At 42.1% G+C, this 21,008-nt stretch overlaps 1 protein-coding gene across 1 annotated transcript in view; it reads left to right on the top strand.

Annotated features, from left to right (window-relative positions):
* Positions 1-21,008, top strand: part of chrna8 (cholinergic receptor, nicotinic, alpha 8) — a 131,285-nt gene that overhangs the window by 22,645 nt on the left and 87,632 nt on the right. Inside the window, exon 2 of the mRNA XM_069884150.1 lies at positions 6,447-6,503. The gene's annotated coding sequence lies outside the window, so the exon portion shown is untranslated. The remainder of the gene's footprint in view (positions 1-6,446; positions 6,504-21,008) is intronic.

Consider the following 21,008-nt stretch of genomic DNA (forward strand, 5'->3'; position numbering starts at 1 on the left):
GAGTCCAGCAGGGCATATTTACAAGTATTAAAGGCATTGGGCAAGGACTGTAACTGTGTGGACAAAACTGCTGCCGAGATCACAAATGATCTCGTCCGAGATGCCTATGTGGCCAGGCTCCGATTGAATGAACTGAGGCTGCGCTTGCTCGAACAAGGGGTAGAAAAACTAGAGGACGTGGCCCGGATTGCAATCACAATGGAGGATGCAGCCTTAAAGTCCACTGAACTCTCTAGGGACTGGACCCCTCGTTCTGATGTGAGTAGAGTGCCCTTCTACCCTACCAGCCCCCGAGATACTGATGGCCTGTCGGCTGCTGCTACCCTTCCCCGTGCAAACCCAAAATGTTATTTCTGCGGGAGGGACAAGCACAGCAGGTCCCAGTGCCCAGCAAGAAAAGCCAGGTGCCAGAAGTGCCTTAAAAAGGGCCACTTTGCTGCAGTCTGTAGGTCTAAAATGGCCGCCAGCAAACACAGTGCCTCGTGTGAAGCCCAATCGCCACTATCCCATTCAAACTCTTCTTCCCCAGAGCTCTTGTCCAATGAGAGCGAGGGCTCCCCTGCACGGCAACGCCTGACATCACGGAGACACCGAACCCGGAAGGGGCAGCCCACCCTCGCAACCATGGTGTTGGCCCGCCTCTCGCCCCCATGTGGAACACTCGACGCTACCGCCGCTGCTGCCGCCGCCACAGACACCCCCGGGGCCGACGCTACCGCCGTTGCTACCGCCGCCACAGCCACCCCCGCGGCCAACCTGGTGCTCACCCTAGCGTCCATCGCCGATGACCGCCAGGGCCCGACTGCCGCGACCAATGACCTACCCACCGCCAATCGCGAGCAACTACAAACCCCACTACTTACCATTCACCCGCCAACGCCGCAACAACAGCACTTCCGGGAGGTCCTCCAACCTGCTCCTCTAGCGTTGACTACGTCATCCCTTGGCGTGACGTTATCCCGTTGCATGATGTCATCGCGCAAAACTCCCCTGTCAACTGCTTCAATAACACTAAACCAGCAATGCTCTCATCCCCTCACCAGAGCAATGGAACTGATTAAAGTGCATGGACACTACACCAATTGCTTATTTGACTCTGGGTCAACTGACAGCTTTATCCAGCCAGATCTGGCTCTCCGTTGGGGACTTGACATTATCCCCACTCCCCTGAGGATCTCATTAGCGATGAGGTCGCACTCGACTGGGATAAAGGGGTATTGCATTGCCACGCTGGAAGTACAGGGCGTAACGGTCACCCACTTCAAATTATTCGTCCTTCCCCAATTGTGCGCCCCAGTGTTGCTGGGATTAGACTTCCAGTGTCGGTTCCAAACGGTGTCCCTACACTTTGGGGGACCCCATGCCCCCCTCTCGGTCTGCCATCGCCCCACCCCCGAAGCACCCGAGCAACGTGCCCCGGGGCCAATCCTGCGGCCTTTCCACACTCTGGATTGCCCCGCCAGCACTCTTCGCAAACCTCACCCCTGGCTGGAAGCCTGTGGCCACCAAAAGTCGGCAATATAGTTACGAAAACAGGCAATTCATTAGGAATGAGGTGCGTAGATTGCTGGATGAGGGCATCATCGAACCCAGTTCAAGCCCCTGGAGAGCCCAGGTGGTGGTTGTCAAGAATGGGGAAAAACTACGGATGGTGGTCAACTATAGCCAGACCATTAACCGCTTCACGCTCCTGGATGCGTACCCCCTGCCACCCATCACGGATGTGGTGAACCAGATCGCCCAATACCGCATTTTCTCCATTATTGACCTACGTTCGGCCTACCACCAGCTCCCGATCCGCTGCGAGGACCGACCATTCACGGCCTTTGAAGCGAATGGGCGGCTATATCAATTTCTCAGGGTACCATTCGGGGTCACGAATGGTGTCGCGGTCTTCCAGCGGGAAATGGACAGGATGGTGGACCAGAACAGGCTAACCGCTACCTTCCCGTATCTGGACAATATCACCATCTGCGGCCATGACATGCAGGACCACGACGCCAACCTAGACAAATATCTTCAAACTTCCCGTCAGCTGAACCTGACTTAAAATTTGGACGAGTGTGTCTTCCGGACCACAAGACTCGCTATTCTAGGTTGTGTGGTGGAGAACGGGATAGTCATGCCAGATCCTGACAGCATGCGTCCCCTAATGGACTTACACCCCCCCCCCCCCCACATACCCAGAAAGCTCTCAAACGTTGTCTGGGCCTTTTCTCGTATTACGCCCAATGGGTTCCACACTACGCCGACAAGGCGCGTCCTCTTATCAAGACCACCTCCTTTCCCCTCTCGACCGAAGCCACAGCGGCTTTCGATCGAATCAAATCCGACATCGCTGCTGCGACGCTGCACGCGATCGACGAGTCTATCCCGTTTCAAGTCGAGAGCGATGCGTCCGACTTCACCCTGGCAGCCACCTTGAACCAGGCCGGTCGGCCTGTAGCCTTCTTCTCCAGAACCCTCCAGGGTCCGGAGAGTGGACACTCCTCAATCGAGAAGGAGGCCCAGGCCATAGTTAAAGCAGTGCGTCATTGGAGACATTACCTCGCTGGGAGGCGCTTTACACTGTTGACTGATCAACGCGCGATCTCCTTCATGTTCAGCAACACCCAGCGTGGTAAGATAAAAAATGACAAAATCGCCAGATGGAGAATCGAACTCTCCACCTTTAACTATGACATCCTGTACCGGCTTGGTAAGCTCAACGACCCGCCTGACGCGCTCTCCAGGGGGACGAGCGCCAGCATAAAGATGGACAGACTACGGAAACTCCATGAGACGCTCTGTCATCCAGGGGTCACTAGGTTTGCTCACTTTGTCAAGGAGCACAACTTACCCTACACAGTCGAGGAGATCCGCTCCATGACCCGAGCCTGTTCGGTGTGCGCTGAATGCAAGCCCCACTTCTTCCGTTCGGATAACTCCCACGTTATCAAAGCCACCCGCCCCTTTGAGCGTCTTAGCGTAGACTTTAAGGGGCCCCTACCGTCAACCAACCGTAATAGCTACATCCTTACAGCCATCGACGAGTACTCCCGCTTCCCATTCGCTGTGGCCTGCCCAGACACCACTGCCACCTCAGTGATACAGGCCCTTCACAGTATTTTCACCATCTTTGGGTACCCCAATTCCATCCACAGTGATAGGGGGTCCTCATTCATGAGTGCAGAGCTGCGACAGTACCTTCTGGAGTGTGGTATCGCTTCAAGCAGGACCACGAGCTATAACCCACGCGGTAACGGCCAGGTCGAGAGGGAGAATGCCACCATATGGAGAGCGGTTACACTGGCTCTCCGGTCTAAAGGTCTCCCCACCTCTCACTGGCAGGAGGTTCTCACTAGTGCCTTACACTCCATCCGCTCCCTCCTATGTACTGCAACGAATGCCACCCCCCACGAAAGGATGTTCCTTTTCCCGAGGAAATCCAAATCAGGAACCACTGTCCCTGGCCCCGTCCTTTTGCGATGCCACGTCCGGCACTCAAAGAATGACCCCTTGGTCGACCGAGTGACTCTACTCCACGCGAACCCACATTACACCTACGTTGAGTTCCCAGACGGGCGGGAGGACACTGTTTCGGTGCGGGACCTAGCTCTGGACGTGGTAGACCCAGCAAACCCCCCAACCCAACCTTCCCCAACTCTTTATTCTCCAGGCCCCGTGCCACAACAGAAGGACCAACAGCACCCCAATGACCCGGACCACCCTGCCGACAACACGACTGGGGAATTGAGCGACGGAGCGGTCGCACCCGACGAGCCCGCTGGCGACACCACTCCAGCAACCCCAATCCCGGCACCACAGCAGTCACGCCGGATGGTCAGACCCCCTGACCACTACAGTCCTTGACCTACCCCTTCCTCTCATTCTCTCCCTCGTTTTTTTTTTTCCCAGGGTCAGTTCTCCAAGAAGGGGTGAATGTGATAGTACAGATCTATCACCAATGTACATAGTGTATATAGTTACTGTATCTAGACTGTGCTTACAGCGATTGGCTGAGAGCTAAGCCACACCTATTGTCTGGGCCTTAAAGGGTTGTGTCCCTAGCCAGGTCGGATCATTCCGGACTGGTCGTCCACCTGTGAAGAGCTCCGGTCTTTTGCTAATAAAAGCCTTGGTTTGGATCAACAAGTCTTTGGTTCTTTCGATGAGCTCTACAAAGTGGCCAGTCCAATTCTTCACCTGAGGATCTTATCAATCTTGATTTTGCTCCTCTGCTTACTATTAAACAGGAATGCGACTGCGCGCTGATCCAGGAGAAGGGTGAATCATTTTCCTGCAAGGTAGGGGCTCCAGTGGAGTACTGCCTCCACGATGGCCTGGGCCTCCTTTTCGACTGAGGAGTGGCAAATTTCAGGGCCTTGGAGGGTGAATACGAATAAATCAATGGGTCTGCCCGCTTGGTTGAGTGTGATGGCTAGGGTAAAGTCGGATGCATCGCTCTCCAGTTGGAATGATGCCGATTCATCTATAGCATGCATGGTTGCCTTGCCGAGATCATCCTTGATATGGTCATATGCATCTTGCGCCTCTGCTGGCAGGGGAAATGTGACTTTGACCAATGAGCAAATCTTGTCCACGTAGTTGGGGACCCATTGAGTGTAATATGAGAAGATCCCTAGGCATCACTTCAGTGCTTTGAGAGTACTCGGGGGAGGTAGTTCTAGCAACAGATGCAGTGGGGGTCAGGGTCAATGGCACTGTTCTCGACCACACAGCCTAAAATGGCTAGTCATTCTGTCTGAAACACACATTTGTTCTTGTTATAAGTAAGGTTCAGGAGTTTTGCTGCCTGGAGGAATTTATGGAGATTTGCATCGTGATTTTGCAGGTCATGGCCGCAGATGGTCACATTGTCAATGTATGGAAAAGTAGCCTTCAGTTTATAGTGGTCCATCATGCTGTCCCTCTCCCGCTGGAAAATGGAGACCCCGTTGATGATGCCAGTAAGGACCCAGAGGAAATGATAGAGGAGTCCATCCGCCTCACATATGGTATACTGGTAGTTCTCTACTGATACAATGACTTCAGGTCCATCTTGGAGAATACCCGATATTGCACAATTTTGTTGACCATTTCAGATATGCAGGGAAGGGGCTATACATCGAGTTACATGTACCAGTTGGTGATCTGGGTATTCTTTTCCTCATTCTTTACCACAACCACCTGGGCCCTCCTGGCCTTAATGATGCCCTCGCCCAACAAATGCTGAACCTCCAACTTAATGAATGCCTTGTCAGTGGCACAGTATTGTCTGTTCCTGGTGGCTACCGGCCTGCAGTCAGAGGTGAAGTTGGCAAACAGCGGTGGAGAGGGAGGTCGACCTTAAGAGTTAAGAGGCCACAAGTCGCAAGCTGATAGCCAGCTGTGAACTGTTCATTGAAAATTGTGAGGGGGGGATGGGCCCATCAAATTTCAACGTAACTTTCTGAAGTTGGCACTGGAAGTCCAGCCCCAGTAGCAAAGGGGCACAGAGTTGTGGCATGATAAGTAGCCTGAAATGTTTGTTAACTATGCTTCCAACTGTCAGGACCATGCAGGACCCATGGGTGGCTGCCGTATGTGAATTGGGTGCGTGTGATATCTTGTGTTTGGTGGGCCATAACTTGAGGGATAGGCACTTAGTGGTATCGGGGTCAATAAAACTTTCTGTACTCCTATCAAATAAATAGTTCACAATGTGCCCATTTACCTGAACATCCATCATGGGCATGGTGAGTTCATGTGGTCCCTCTTGGTTCAGGGTAATGGAGGCCAGTATAGGCTCATTATCTGTGTCCAATGGCTACTCTCGATCCCATGATGACCACCCTTGCTGTTCCCCCGTGGTGTCATAGGCCTGAGAAAACTGTGTTGTAGTGGGCAGGTAATTAAGAAACTTGTGCAGTTCACCTCTCAAAGAGAGATTCAAGTCAACTTTGTGTCCAAATGCTATTAATCTCATTTATTTCAGTCTTTTAACAAGATAAGGTCAGCAAAATTGTTTTGGGAATGAGGAAATGTGATAAGATTTGAGGATTTCATTTGCCCAAATCAGATGAATGAAGCTAAGAAATGGAATGATAATGGACCAAAATTACAGTGTAAGATTTAATACTACACTTCAGTTAATAATTCCTAAGGGTTGGATTTGGAGATGAAGATATCCTGCAGTCATTTTAGGAAATCGATATTTTCAAAGTATGTAATACTTTATATTTGGGTGTGTGGAGATGGAGTGGGGGGGTGTTGGTATTTAACTTGATCCAGGCTATTTCCAGGACGTGCCCTCCCCCATTTCCTTCTTTGAGAAATGGCTTATTTGCTAAAGAGGGAGCACAACCCATAAGGTCCCTGATGCCTTCAAAAATGTTAGTAATTGTCTTAAACTTACTACCCCTTTGAACAATATAACATTGATATGTTTCTGATATTTTAGAATATTTTCTCCCCTTTTTTTACAGTGCCGATGAAAGGTTTGATGCAACATTTCACACCAATGTTCTTGTAAAATCAAGTGGATATAGTCAATACATTCCACCAGGTGAGTGCTGCTAATTGATCATCAAATCAGTCAATAAGTATCACATCATCAGAATGAGGCCATGCTCGCAAAATATACTTCATTTCTGAACAACTTTACCAGCCAAATCATTATATATAACCAAAAATAAATGTTAGTTATCATAGCTCAACTTTCAGGATTTTTCCCTCTGACTCGAAAGATCGTCAGTTCAGGACCTGCTACAGAGAGTGGAGCAGAACATTTTAGCTGTGGATAACAGAAAAAGTGCTGTAGACTTTGAGGATGATCAGGTAAACTGATTAAACCAAAGCCCATTCCACTCTCTCCTAATTTCATTTTTATTTTGGAACTTGTTTTTTCAAAACTTATACATAGTGACATTTTAAATATACATATATATATTAAACTTTTTTTCTCACAAACACAACAAACAAAACATCAGAGTTTAAATATATTTTAAGTATATATGGGGAAACTACGTTTTTATATATGTTACATTTATACTCTTTTTTGTTCCTTTTTATTACTGTATCTGGGCCCCTGTGTCTTCCTGAATTTCATCCACTGAATTAAAACACCTCTGAACATCCCAGTTCAACACCGAATCTTCCATTCTTCTCAGTCTCAAGTTGAATTTGTAGCTTACTCTTCCAAATCTTTTAAAATTTTCTTGAACATAATTCCTTCGGTCTTGATCTTCTAAAGCATCAATGCTATTCATAAGTTCTTTCTTCTGTGTTTCCCAATTTAATACCAAATTTTCCACTTTGTCAATCTTCTCAATGTTAAGTTGAAATTATTGTTTATTTTCAAGAAAAACTTATTCAAATTTTTTAACTCTTCTTGGACATTGCTCCTTCGACTTTAATTTTATAAATCATCAATCTTGTTCATAGTTTCTTTCTACTGAATTTCCAAATTTAATAATAAAGTTTCCGTTTTTTCCAATTTTCTCAATATTAAACTGATCTTGTTGTTTAGTTTAAAAAAAACCTTTTCAAAACTATTAAAATCTGTTTGCAATGTATGCATACTCACAGATAATAAATTCACTCTTCCAATATTCCATCCAAAATAAAATCACTAATAAACCTTATTGCAAGTCAAGGAGTTCCATATATATGTTTATCTTCAGAAAATATTTCAAATATTTCAAATCAACATTCGTCGCCACCTTTCAAAAAGGAGTCCGAAATCAACTTTAATAAGTTCTGTTCTTGAGAAAATTCCAGCACCAACTCCGGCTCTGTCTGGGCAAATAGGTCAAATTTCTTCCAAAGTCAAAGAATGTAATTTTGTTCTATATTTATAGATAATAAATTCATCTTTCCGATATTCCATCCAAAAAAAATCACTAATAAACTTTAATGTTATCTGGATTTTTAAAACTCACGGGCAACCAATGCCAATTACTGCAATTTATCTTCATAAAACATTTCAAATCAATATTCATCACCATCTTTCAGAGGGGTGTCCAAGGCCAGCTTATCCGACAGTCCAATTAATGAGCTCCGTTCTTAAGAAAATTCCAGCCTTGACTCCGTGGTTCTGTCTGGGCAAGTAGGCCGAGTTTCTTCCAAAGTCGGAGAGTGTAGTTTTGTTCTGTATTTGAACTCTATTTTCCTTAATCTTTGTTGCCATTTTAAACATCTTTCAGAGAGGTGTCCAAGGCCAGCTTATCCGACAGTCCAATTAATGAGCTCCGTTCTTAAGAAAATTCCAGCCTTGACTCCGTGGTTCTGTCTGGGCAAGTAGGCCGAGTTTCTTCCAAAGTCGGAGAGTGTAGTTTTGTTCTGTATTTGAACTCTATTTTCCTTAATCTTTGTTGCCATTTTAAACTAAAAACAATTGATAAACAAAACAAAGACTTTTAACAGAAAAGAAATATTCTTTAAACGGGTATTTATATAACTGCCTGGGGGAGACCGGGAATGCACGTCCGCTCCCTACGCCATCTTGCCACACCCCCCTGAGACTTTCTGATATATCCTGCTTCTGCCTTTTCTAATTTTTCCTTGAAGAAGGGCTCAGTCCTGAAATGTTGGCAATATATCTTTGTCTCCTATAAATGCTGAAAAGACCGGCTGAGCTCCTCCAACATTTTGGTACTTTTATTACAATCACAGCGTCTGCAACCTATCATGTTTCTCTCTACAGTACTCAAATATGCTTACTGTAATCACAACATGCCATTTAGTTTTATTCCCAGCTTCATCTATTCAACAGCCTTTGTTCTGGTAATCTCCAATCCTTTGATCTCCTATGTAACATGCATGTCACATCCTTCGTGTATCTCAGTCGTTCTGCCTTTTAATGCCCAACTCTCATACTGACTCCCTAATTTCCTGATTTTTTTAAAGATGTTTCTTAATGACTGGATTTCAGTCCAAACTGTGGCTCACAATCCTGAGATGTTATTTTTTGTTGTGTTCTTATTTGGAGTAGGTCCATCTCTCTGTTAAAATTTTCAACAAGTGTAGGTGTTTTTTTTTATTTTATAAGCACTTGGAATAGATGTCACATATGGTGGATGGACAAAAAAACCAGTGCAGTTCTAAAACTAAAAACACAATGGTGGAGAAACTCAATGGGTTAGACAATATGTTTTATGTAGCCAAGATAGGTACATAAACAATGTTTTGAGCTTGTGCCCTTTATCAAGGTATAAACAAAATGTAGGCAGGTGCCCGAACAAAGCGGTGGTGAGGGTAAGCCAGAGGGAGGCTCACAGTCCCAAAGGTTGGAGTTAATTGGTAGATAGGAGAGGGAGGCCACACCAGCAAACAAGGGAGGGGAGATGGCTCTGTGAATGAAGGGAAATGGGTGAAGAGCTGAAGGAAAGAAGACAGAGGAATGGGGAAAAGAGAAAGAATGGGGAGTAGGGCTAGTGGTAGCCAGAGAAGTCAAAGTTAATGCCATCTGCTTGGAGAGTGCCCAGATGGAAAATTAGATGTTGCTCTTCCAATTTACAGGTGGTCTTCATTTGACAGTACATGAGGCCATGTCAGTGCAGGAGTGGGGTGCAGAATTGAAATGGTTGGCCACTGGAAATGAAGAGTCTTCAATCAGAAACATTAACTTTGCTTCCCTTCCCATGGATGCTGCCTGGTCTGTTGAGTGTATCCAGCATTTTCTGTTTTTAATTCAATGTTCTACTAGAGTTTGAGGGAATGACAGAAAGTATTCATTTGTTCCTCCCGTTTTCATGGCTGAATGTTTTAAAAAGTGTAACTAATGAATGATGCTTTTAGTTATCACTAAACTGACAAGAGCTTTTGCTTTAAAGCAGTGATAATATGTCAAAGGAAGTGAACAATGCAAGCTAAATAATTACTTATGGATTGGACATTCAATCTTTACTTTTCAAGTTTCTTCTGTTCTTTCATGGATTTATGAGTTGCCTTTACAGAAACAATTGCAAGGACACCTGTAATGTCAAGGGCATTATCCAAGACATTCATTATGTCTGATCTTTTGCACCGAGCCAACAGCAGGCTATGTGAACATGAGGTATCACAGCAAAGACTTGTTCCTTTCATAGCTACATTTAAGACATTCTTCTGGGTGTCAGCTTTGTGAATGTGTAATGAATTAATTAAAAGCTGAATTTGCTTCCAATACCATTACATATGGTACAATTCTGATCAGTGGAAGTGCAACCTTTCTAGTACTATCTGAACTGTTAACTATGTTTCTATCTCACAGATGTTGCCTGGCTTTTTGAGTGCATGTTTACAGCGCTATATGTTTTTATTTCAAAATTCCAGCATCTTCACTACTTTGCATTCCAACAACCCAATAATGTGGTGTGGAGCTCTCTGAAAAACTGTAGCTGCTACTTATTCAAGAGATCTGTGTTCTCTATTGCCTCATGGTGCTCTTTACTTTTCTCCTATTAAATATCCATATAAACAAATTGCATAACATCTCCAGAAGATTACTTTCAAATTGCATCAGTTGATAAGCCTGAAACATAGATAACTATGTGCGAAATTTAACATCATAAAGGCAAGTTCAAGTTGTAATGCTCTGGTAATAAGATTGGAATTTAGTAAACTATGCCAAAAATGAGTTACCATAAATTAGTATCCATTTACTACTTTACAAATTTAATTTCAATCTCCATGAAACAGTGAAAAACCACCTGTGCATAATGTACCATTTTTTAATGTCAATATGGCAAGAAAATAAAAGTTGTTTTCAGCAGTACTCTGCATAAGAGTGATTAAAAATTATTTGGACCTTGCAATTCTGTTGGAACACAATCAGAGTATGTAACTTAATGTGATTAATATTGCAGCTCGTTAAGTGAATGGCATGGTCAGCATAGTGCCAGCAATCCAGTGCAAGAAAATTTGTATGTTCTCCCGACGACCTGCATGAATTTTGTTTAGAGACTCTAGTTTCCTCCCACCTTCTAAAATATACAGGGTTGGTTGGTTAATTGGGGAGTAATTGGGAGGCATGAGTTTCATGGGTCAGAAAGGCATGGTACCGTGGTGTATCATTAACATTTTTAAAAAATAACTATTTGTTAAAGTTGTTAAAGATCTAGCCAATTTTGTTTTAAAACTTTTTCACTCGTCTTCTGCCTCCCAGTTCATCTTTGCCATAGTGCAGCCTTCATCTGCTATGTACCAATATCTTAAGGATTAATATTTTAATCTGCCCACATTTATGAGCTTTTGCCCATGTATATGACCTTTTGTATGCACGAACAATGGGATAAAGGGAGCTGGGAAGAGATAAAAGAGACAAAAGATTGTGAGAAGAAATGAGTGAGGTGGCAAAAGGTGAATATAAGGAATTGATTGTATTTCCTCTGTCAATTAACCAATATGATTCATGATACAATTATGTGCTGCTTCTAATTTAAAACTGATTTTTGACCATTCAACTGAAGCAAGAACTTAACATTCAGGGACTCAATAAATACAACTAGCCAGTTTTCAATTTACAAACAAATCCTTGTGGTGACATAGCCAGTTAATCCATGTCTCAAAAACTCCCAAGTAGTTTGCAAACAATTAATTATTTTGACATGCAATCAACAAGCAACGTGGAAGATGTTTTGCCTCGCAGCACGACCACACCAACATGTTTATTGGTATCACCTCACTTTGCCTGTACTTTTTACCTCAAATAGGTTCCAGCATTAGTTTCAAATGTCTCATACTTGTTTTCAGAGCCATTCAGCCACCGCTGTTAACTCTACTCCACCAGCTTATATCCACACCCAGTTCAAAGCTTTTGGATCACTTTGCTTCTCCAATTCCACCTCTTGCCTTATAGTAATCATTCTACCACTGGTGCCCATGGATTTAACAACATTGCCTTTAAGATCTGAAAGTTTCCCTGTAATCTTCTCTCTCAGTTAAGAAGGTGCTTATAACTTTATCTCAACAATCTTGTCCTTGGTAATCTGTCTTTGGTATCTTTCCCGGTGACCTGTGCTACCTTTTGTTTGATAATTCCATTTATAAGTGAAATTAGATATTTATTTACATCATGAATGGTTTATCAATGAAAGTGAGTGCTGTTCATCTGATGATGCTCCTTGTGGGAGAAGGATGGCCAACACTCTGGAGCAACACTCTCTTAATCACCTTTTAAATAATTTAGGATCAAAGTGATATTGTACCACGAAGTACAAATTACATGTCGATGGGTTAATTTACTTTCCTTACACCCCTGGGCAACTTGTCATCGTTTGTCACTTTCTCGCACCAGGACGTAGTCCAAGAGGTGCCAGTGTTTGGATCGGGGATGCATCCAGGTAGTCTTCAGGCTGTCCCTCTGCTGAAAAAGGGTGCTTGTAATGACAAGCCACTGTTCTGCGCAGAGCTCCAACAGGAGGCGCCCATTGTTGTTGCACTTGCCAACACCATGCTTGCCCAGGATTCCTGGCCAGGTTTCTGAGTCTTTGCCGACATGAGCGTTGAAGTCGCCAAGGATGACAACCTTGTCGGCTGTAGGGGTGCGTTGAATGAGGTTGCGCAGATCAGTGTAGAACTTGTCCTTTTCTGCTGGTTCCGCCTGGAGGGTTGGAGCATAAACACTGATGAGGGTGATGCGACGTTTGTTTTGAAGGGGGAGTCGCATGGACATGATCCGGTCCGAGTGGCCTGTCGGGAGGTTTTCGAGATTGGAGACAATGGAGTTCTTGACCATGAAGCCTACACTAGATAGGAGTCATTCATCCATAGGCTTGCCAGAGCAGTAGAGTGTGTAGCCCGCGCCGCGTTCTTGGAGGCTGCCTATATCTGCAAGGCGGACTTCACTGAGAGCGGCTATGTCGATGTCAAGTCTGAGGAGATCATGTGCGATGAGGGCAGACCGACGTTCAGGTCGGTGGCTGTCAGCCTTTTCTAGCATGGTTCTGATGTTCCAGCATGCTAGCTTGAGTTTGTGAGCATCTTTTGAGGGGGAGGACGTGGAGGGGGAGGACATGGACATGTCCTCGGGCCTGCGCAAAGGAGCTTTTAGGTGGAGTGCAGTGGGCGCAGTACTGGCCCCACCCTTTACACCCATGATTCGTGTGCCGTGGCCAAGCAAGCTGGGACGTGGCAATGAGGTCCTTGGGTCGTAGGTTTTATATCAGAGTGGCCTTCTCCTATGCAGGTTTCTTACCCGGCCTGCCTCCCCTCCTAGGTCGGACCATATCTGGTCGCAATCCAACCTGTTGGCATCTGCCTGCTTCTCGGGGCCTCCGCCTGCTTCACTCTGCCGAGGCCGGGGCCACCGCCTCCCCCTTGCTTTTGCCCGGATTGGGGCCGCCGCTGCCTTCCCTGTGGCTGGACCGGGGCCGCCACCTCCTTCTTTCTCTGACACTCTACAAGAAGCTAAAACTGTTGGTAATACAAAGTTTCTTTTTATACAGGAAGAATTCGTGGATTCAAACTAATTAACAAATACACAAAGTGTTTTGATATTCTTGCCCATAATAACTCTGTGCCATCTGCCCAACCAGCAAAACAAAACACCGCCACCTCATTTTAGGGATCAATAGAAGACCATACAATAAAACAAGTTTAGTAGCAGAATCCTCTGCATGCATCTTTCTTATACCCAGTTCATAGCACTTCATTATGTCTGCTTCTGCAAAAAGATATGCTCTGGATTTAATAACAAGAGGTGCTAATTATTTTTCCATACATTCTAATCCTCAACATCTTCACTTCTCTGATCATATTTCAGATTGATCAAGAACAACTTGTTATAGAATTCATCAGTGCTTACAAAATAAACAACACACTGACAGAATCAGCAATTATTTATTTCTCAAAAATAATCTGCAGACTTAATGCCCCTGAAATAGCATGGTTATAATTGACTCTGACCAGAGTGGCAAACTGTTAACCATATTTATCTGACATCAAAAGCCTGAACTTTGCAAGTGGCTGTGGCAATTGTAATTCTCAACCTTTTTGGCTAAGGCATCCCCCACCCCATAGGAATCTGCTCAAAGTTTATTGGTTCCATTCCTTGTGAAGCAATGCTTCTCCCATCAACTACATAAAAATATTTTATGACCAATCTGTGCCCCCCCCCCCTTTAAATCTGCTGTGGCCCCTAGGGGGTAGGGCATACAGGCTCCATTGATATTCTCTCTTTGAAGAAACGGGATCATATCACATGAGTTTCCTTTGCTGACCTTTGTTCTGGAGTGATTGATCTTCACTCTATAATTGCCAGATTGCCAGCACTGAGGAACTATGAAACAATTAATGCATTATAATCCATTTCCAATTATAATCATCATAAAAAAAGTAATTCATGTCAAGAGCATCATTTGTCATAAATGCCATTATTATTGCACGGATGAAATGAGCATCTTGATAACAATTTCTCTTGTGAAATCATTTCAAATAATTAATGCTCCAACTAGCAATGGTCACATCTCAGTGAAATTAACTTGAGACCTTTGCTTCACTTATTCCTACCTCTTTCTTGTAATTATGTCTCTCTTTCATTATGTTTTAACACTGTTGCATATGGATTTTCCAATGGATTCAATATAGTCATTTACATTCTATTTTATAGCCTATTTAATGTTGGTCCATTGCAAGCAGAGCCATGTCAATTCTCCTCATTTCAATTCACTGAGGCATGATCTGCTGGAATCAGAATAATACATGGACATTATTGGTACATGGGCAGGGATGAGAAGATCAATATAGTGAGGAATCAGATAATGAAATATGATCCCAAGGTAAGTCCCCTCTGATCTGTGACAAATACTTCTTTGCTTTCAGCATCACTTATCGGAGACCAAAGCAATGAGAAATAAATAAGCAAAAATGTAAATATCCACTAAATTCTTCAATAAATTTACATTTTAAATTAGACATACAGCACTTTGTAACAGGCCAATTCAGCCCTACAAGTCCGAAGCCCCTGGAGAAAACCCATACAGACACGGGGAGAATGTATAAACACCTGACAGACAGCACGGGTATTGAACCAGGTCCAGTCCCGATCGCTGGTGCTGTAAATAATGCATTGCACTAACCACTATGCCAACTGAGCCGCCCTATGATTCAATACAGTTTGGGAAGAGTTTTAAGTTGTGTCTTTTTTTTCTGCCAGTTTGTTAATCAATAGTTTTCTTATAATTCATTGTACAGTAAATGAGAAACCAGTGCAGCCCTATCCACGTGCAAAATATTCTTTGAAAGATATTTGACCAGCTTAACGGAGACAGAAATCTGTACCTTTATGGTTCATTGATTGTCATCAAACATAGCTTGATGCCAAGCAAAAAACAAAGGTACTTGAACAAGCAGATGTTCAGATTCCAAAAGCTGTCACAGTGGGATAAAAGCACGCAATAAATAGTTCTGAAAGTTTTGGCGATTCTACCTAAAAAAGAATTAAAGTCAATAACGCTGTCCATATGGAATGCATAATATTTTGTATAGAAGTAACCAATACATGAAAGTGATTGCAAATCAAAGCATTAATCTCAGTTTTATACATTAAAGGCTGTTGATTATGCTGTTGTGTTTTTGTAATCATTCAAATACCTTCCATACGACAGTTTTACATTAGTTTTTACTGTTGAAAATGCACCTATTTCACTTTGGCAGAAAAATAAATATTAGTAATCCATGAACAACAATAAGTGGACCTTTTAAAAGTAGCATTTTCAATCTTTCTTGATATTTTGTTAAATTATCCACTGGGAAACAACAGAATGATTCCATTCACAAATGACCTACACAAGCAATAAGGGTTTTCTTTAATCTCAATTTTAAAATGCTTTCCAGTGTAAAGTTCAGCAAGTGTGTAAAGGTTTGATGAATTACATTTAAAAAGTAAATAATTTTACTGCCAATCACTCTAAAATAAATCGAGTCCCTAATCCAAGTAGGCTGGGTACTCATTAAGTGAAACATGAAATCCCTGAGATTGTAGTAAAAACACACCAAAATGCTGGAGAAACTCGGTCGGTGTTTCAGCGTCTTTAGGAGATGAAGATATATTCCTAACCTTTTGGGGCTGAGCCCTTGTTCAAGGAATAAGCAGAACTTATTAACTCACTGTTGGCCATTTCATGTTTTAATGGATGATCCCTTAGTTTGCTACACCATCATGATGACCAAAAAGCTGTAACCAAACATGTCTTGCTCTTCCTCCAGTAATTCTTTATCTAAAGACTATTTTGTTGACAATGTTCTGTCTTGAAGAGCAGGAAGGCAGGAATCATACTGATTCCTGACCACTCTAAATGATACAAAAGTTGACGTACATAGATCATCCTAAATCAGCTTTCAATAATCTGCTTTAACCACACGTACTCCCCCCACCCCACCCCCACCCATCGCCAAATATTTGAACAGCTACTAAGTTACAATGGTGCAAAATGTTCATCAAATTGGAAACAAATTGGTTTCCCCATTGCAGAAGTATACGGCATTCAGTGTGGTCTTTACATTGGAGTCAACAAGTGCAGTTTGTGACCACTTTGTGGGGCACCTTTCTCAATCCCAGTCCCATTGAGACATCAGTTTTCAATCTTCTATATTGCTTCAGCAATACCTAATGTGAGTTTGAGAAATAGCAACTCACCTTCCATCTTGGTATTTTGCACCCCACAAGACATAACTTTGAATTTAAAATTTTCAATTAAATCCCTACTTATTTTACTTTCTCTTCAAATGTGACTGTACCTTGTTGTTTCAATATTTCTCTTTTCTGTCTCTAACTATAAGCTTTTAAATTTATTGCTAACCTGACAACTTTGCCTTGGATCTGATCACAGACATTCCCTCATTTCTCTGCATCCTTACCCTCTCTGCAACTTGTGTTCTCTCACCTTGATAAAGTGTCCATGACTGCCACATCAATTATACATCTCTCGCCAAAGATGCTGCATGACCTGTTGAGTATTTCTAGCAATTACTGTTTTTGTTTAAGACTTCAAATGGCTGCAGTTTTTTTTGGCTTCAATTACTTGTCAAGACAGTGGTTTGTTGCCCTCTCTTACTTTTTCCATTGTCTTCTCCAGTACCTTTTCTCTTGTAGTATATCTTAGGAATTTTACTACAATAGATCTTGGTTTTTGTTGTGGTTGTGGTTTAGAGGCCAATACTCTATGTGCCCTTTCTATTTCCATTTCTTGCTGTAGTTCTGGACATCCTAGGGTCTTAGGGATCCACTCTTTTATAAACTCCCTCATATTCTTGCCTTCTTCATCTTCCTTAAGGCCCACTATCTTTATGTTATTTCTTCTGTTATAATTTTCCATTGTATCTATTTTTTGAGCTAGTAGTTCTTGTGTCTCTTTAGTTTTTTTATTAGATTCCTCCAATTTCTTTTTTAAGTCTTCTACCTCCATTTCTGCTGCTACTGCCCGCTCTTCCATCTTATCCATTTTCTTTCCCATTTCTGTTAAAGTCATATCTATTTTATTCATTTTCTCTTCTGTGTTGTTTATTCTTTTTCTTAAATCCTTAAATTCCTGTGTTTGCCATTCTTTAAATGACTCCATGTATCCTTTAATAAGAGAAAGTATATCCTTTATCTTGCCTTTCTTTTCTTCTTCTATTTCACTGTACTCTTCCTCTTCCTCTTCTTCTTCCTCTGGGTTGGCCATCTGTTGTTTCTTTGGTGCCCTTTCCTTCTCTTCTTTCTTGTTTCTATTGCCTTCTGTGGTCTCTTCTTGCTGCAGGTGTTCTGCAGCTGTCGTTGCTGGCTGTGGAGATCGACTCCCCAGCTGGTCCCCCCTCCTGTCGGTGTGTTTTTTTTCATTCGCATCGCGCATGCGCGATTCCTCGCGCATGCGCGGTTGCGCACTTTTACTCGGCTCAGCGAGCCATTTTTGTAGTCCATTATTTACCGACCTGAGGGAGCGGGTTTCTCTCTCCGCAGCGGGCCTCTTCGGACAGGTAAGGCCTTCACCTTTTTCCTCCTTTGTCTTCTCTTCCTCTCTTCTTACCGTTGCTTTCGATTTTTCTTTTTTTGTCGCCATCTTCTTTCCACCTTTATACTCACTTTTCTGTAACTTTTATTTCTGTGCCTTTGTGTTTTCCTTTGTTTTTCCCGACTTTTCTGGAGAGGGCTGGAGTTCACCGTCCGGCCACTACTCATAAAGGGCAAAAAATCTTCATTTATCCAGATATAAGTTTTGAACTCCTAAAGAAGAGAAAAGAGTTCAATACAGCAAAGGCAATTTTATGGAAGAAAGGGTATAAATTTATACTAAAGCATCCAGCGGTATTGAAAATATTTATTCCAGGACAACAAAACAGACTATTCTCGGATCCAGAAGAAGCACGAAAATTTGCAGAACAATTACATAAATAGACTGAGGGAGGAAGACGGGTAATGAGAGTTAAAATGATCACGATTGATATGTATGTGGGTAAAGACAAAAATAGACTGAGGGATGAAGACGGGTAATGAGAGTAAAAATGATCACGATTGATATGTATGCGGGTAAAGAGGTATAAGAGTGAATAGAGACAATGTGCATACGTGAATGTACTTAGAGGAAAATATAGATAGTATAGACAAGAATTAATAAGGGAAGGTAATGGAATAGAGAGAATAAGGAGGGAATTAAAAGAGTGACCTTTGTGACATATGAAAAGTGAAATCTTTTCTGGGGGGGCGGGGTGAGGGGAAATAGCGGTCACTGCAAAATCAGTTGACGCTTGCGAGTGGATTCGCAAATCCAAATGGAGAGGGGAGATGTGGTTGTCCGACAAGGGATAAAGGACAACTCAGGAGGGGAAGGGGAGATTGGGGATAAATAAGATAGAAATAGGAGAATAAGGAAAATGTTGGATGTTGTAGGAATGTTGTCTTATAAAGAGTTGAAAATAAGAAAACAGAAATGGAAAAGGAGGAAAGGTAATGATGGAAAAACGGAAAGAGAAGATAAACAAAATATAAAAGGGCTACGCTGAACTATATGACTTTAAATATTAATGGAATACGAGGAACAAAATAAATTAACAGAACCATTTGGAACAGTAGAAATACAAGAGATAATAAAAAATTTACCAAATAATAAGACACCAGGAGAGGATGGACTCCCAATAGAATTCTACAAAACATTTAAAGACCTAATAATACCGCCCCTCCTGGATGTAATCAACCAGATTGATGAGACACAAAACTTACCAGATTCATGTAAAACAGCAATAATTACAGTGATACTAAAACAAGGGAAAGATCCACTCTCACCAGCGTCATATAGACCAATATCTTTGCTAAACACAGATTATAAGATAATAGCTAAACTATTAGCGAACAGATTAGCAGAACAGGTACCGAAAATGGTAAATTTAGACCAAACTGGATTTATCAAAAAAAGACGCACAACAGACAATATTTGTAAATTTATTAACTTAATTCATGCAGTAGAAGGAAATAAAGCACCGGCAGTAGCAGTTGCTTTAGACGCAGAGAAGGCCTTCGACAGAGTAGAATGGAATTACTTGTTCAAAGTATTGCAAAAATTCAGTTTACCGGAGAAGTATATTAATTGGATTAAAGCATTATATAAGGGACCGTTAGCGAAAGTGACAGTAAATGGACATGTATCAAAGCAATTTAACTTAAGCAGGTCAACACGGCAGGGATGCCCACTATCACCATTATTGTTTGCGCTAGCTATAGAACCACTAGCAGAATCGATAAGAAGAGATAATAATATAAAAGGAATAAAAATAAAAGACAGGGAATATAAAATCAGTCTGTTTGCGGATGATGTGATAGTGTACTTAACAGAACCAGAACTATCAATAAAAGAACTATATAAGAAATTGAAGGAATATGGAGAAGTGTCGGGATACAAGATAAACGTAAATAAAAGTGAAGCAATGCCTATGAATAACGCGGATTTCTCAAAATTTAAGGAGGAATCCCCATTCAGATGGCAAACGCAGGCAATAAGATACCTAGGTGTGCAAATAAACAAAAATCTAGGCCAATTATATAAACTCAATTACAATCCACTAATGAAAAAATTACAGGACGATTTAGAGCATTGGAAAGAGCTACCACTAACACTGATAGGAAGGATAAACTGTATTAAAATGAACATTTTTCCAAGGATACTATACTTATTTCAGGCATTGCCAATACAACTGACAGAAAAATTCTTCAAAGAGTTAAAGAAAATAATAAGGAGATTTTTATGGAGAGGGGGGAAACCAAGGATAGCACTAGACAAATTAACAGAATGGTATAAACAAGGAGGCTTACAATTGCCAAACTTCAAAAATTATTATAGAGCCGCACAATTAAGGTACCTATCAGATTTTTATCAAACAAGGGAAAAACCAGACTGGACGAGACTAGAATTAGATAAAATAGGGGAAAAGATACCTGAACACATATTATATAAATGGGACGAAAAATTGGTACAACATAGAACTTCTCCAGTATTACACCATCTCCTCAATATATGGAAGAAGATTCATGTAGAAAGAAATAAAATAAATTACCAAATACCAAAACTAATATTGACGCAAAATAAGCTACTCCCTTTTACAATAGACAACCTTGCCTTTAGAAAATGGGAAAAAAAAGGGATTAAAAGAATAGAAAATTGTTTTTCAGGAAGTAGATTCTTATCCTTTGAACAAATGAGAGATAAGTACAATATAACGGGAGATACAGCGCTGGCATATTACCAACTGAGATCCTACTTGAAAGATAAATTAGGAAGCAACTTGAGTTTACCAGAGGGAAGTAACCTTGAATATGTGATTACAGATACAATGTTAATCAAAAGATTTATAAAAAATATGTATATTAAACTGCAAGAAAAGGAAAATGAGGAAACAAATGGTAAAACTAAACAAAAATGGGAACAAGATTTAAATATAAAGATAAAAAAGGAAACATGGGAGAAGTTATGCTCTGGAACGATGAGAAATACAATAAATACGAGGCTGCGTATGATACAATATAATTGGTTACACAGACTATACATTACACCGCAAAAGTTAAATAAATGGGACCCAACAGTATCTGATAGATGTTT

This window comes from Narcine bancroftii, chromosome 1 (genome assembly GCF_036971445.1).
Source record: "Narcine bancroftii isolate sNarBan1 chromosome 1, sNarBan1.hap1, whole genome shotgun sequence".
Classification (NCBI taxonomy): Eukaryota; Metazoa; Chordata; class Chondrichthyes; order Torpediniformes; family Narcinidae; genus Narcine; species Narcine bancroftii.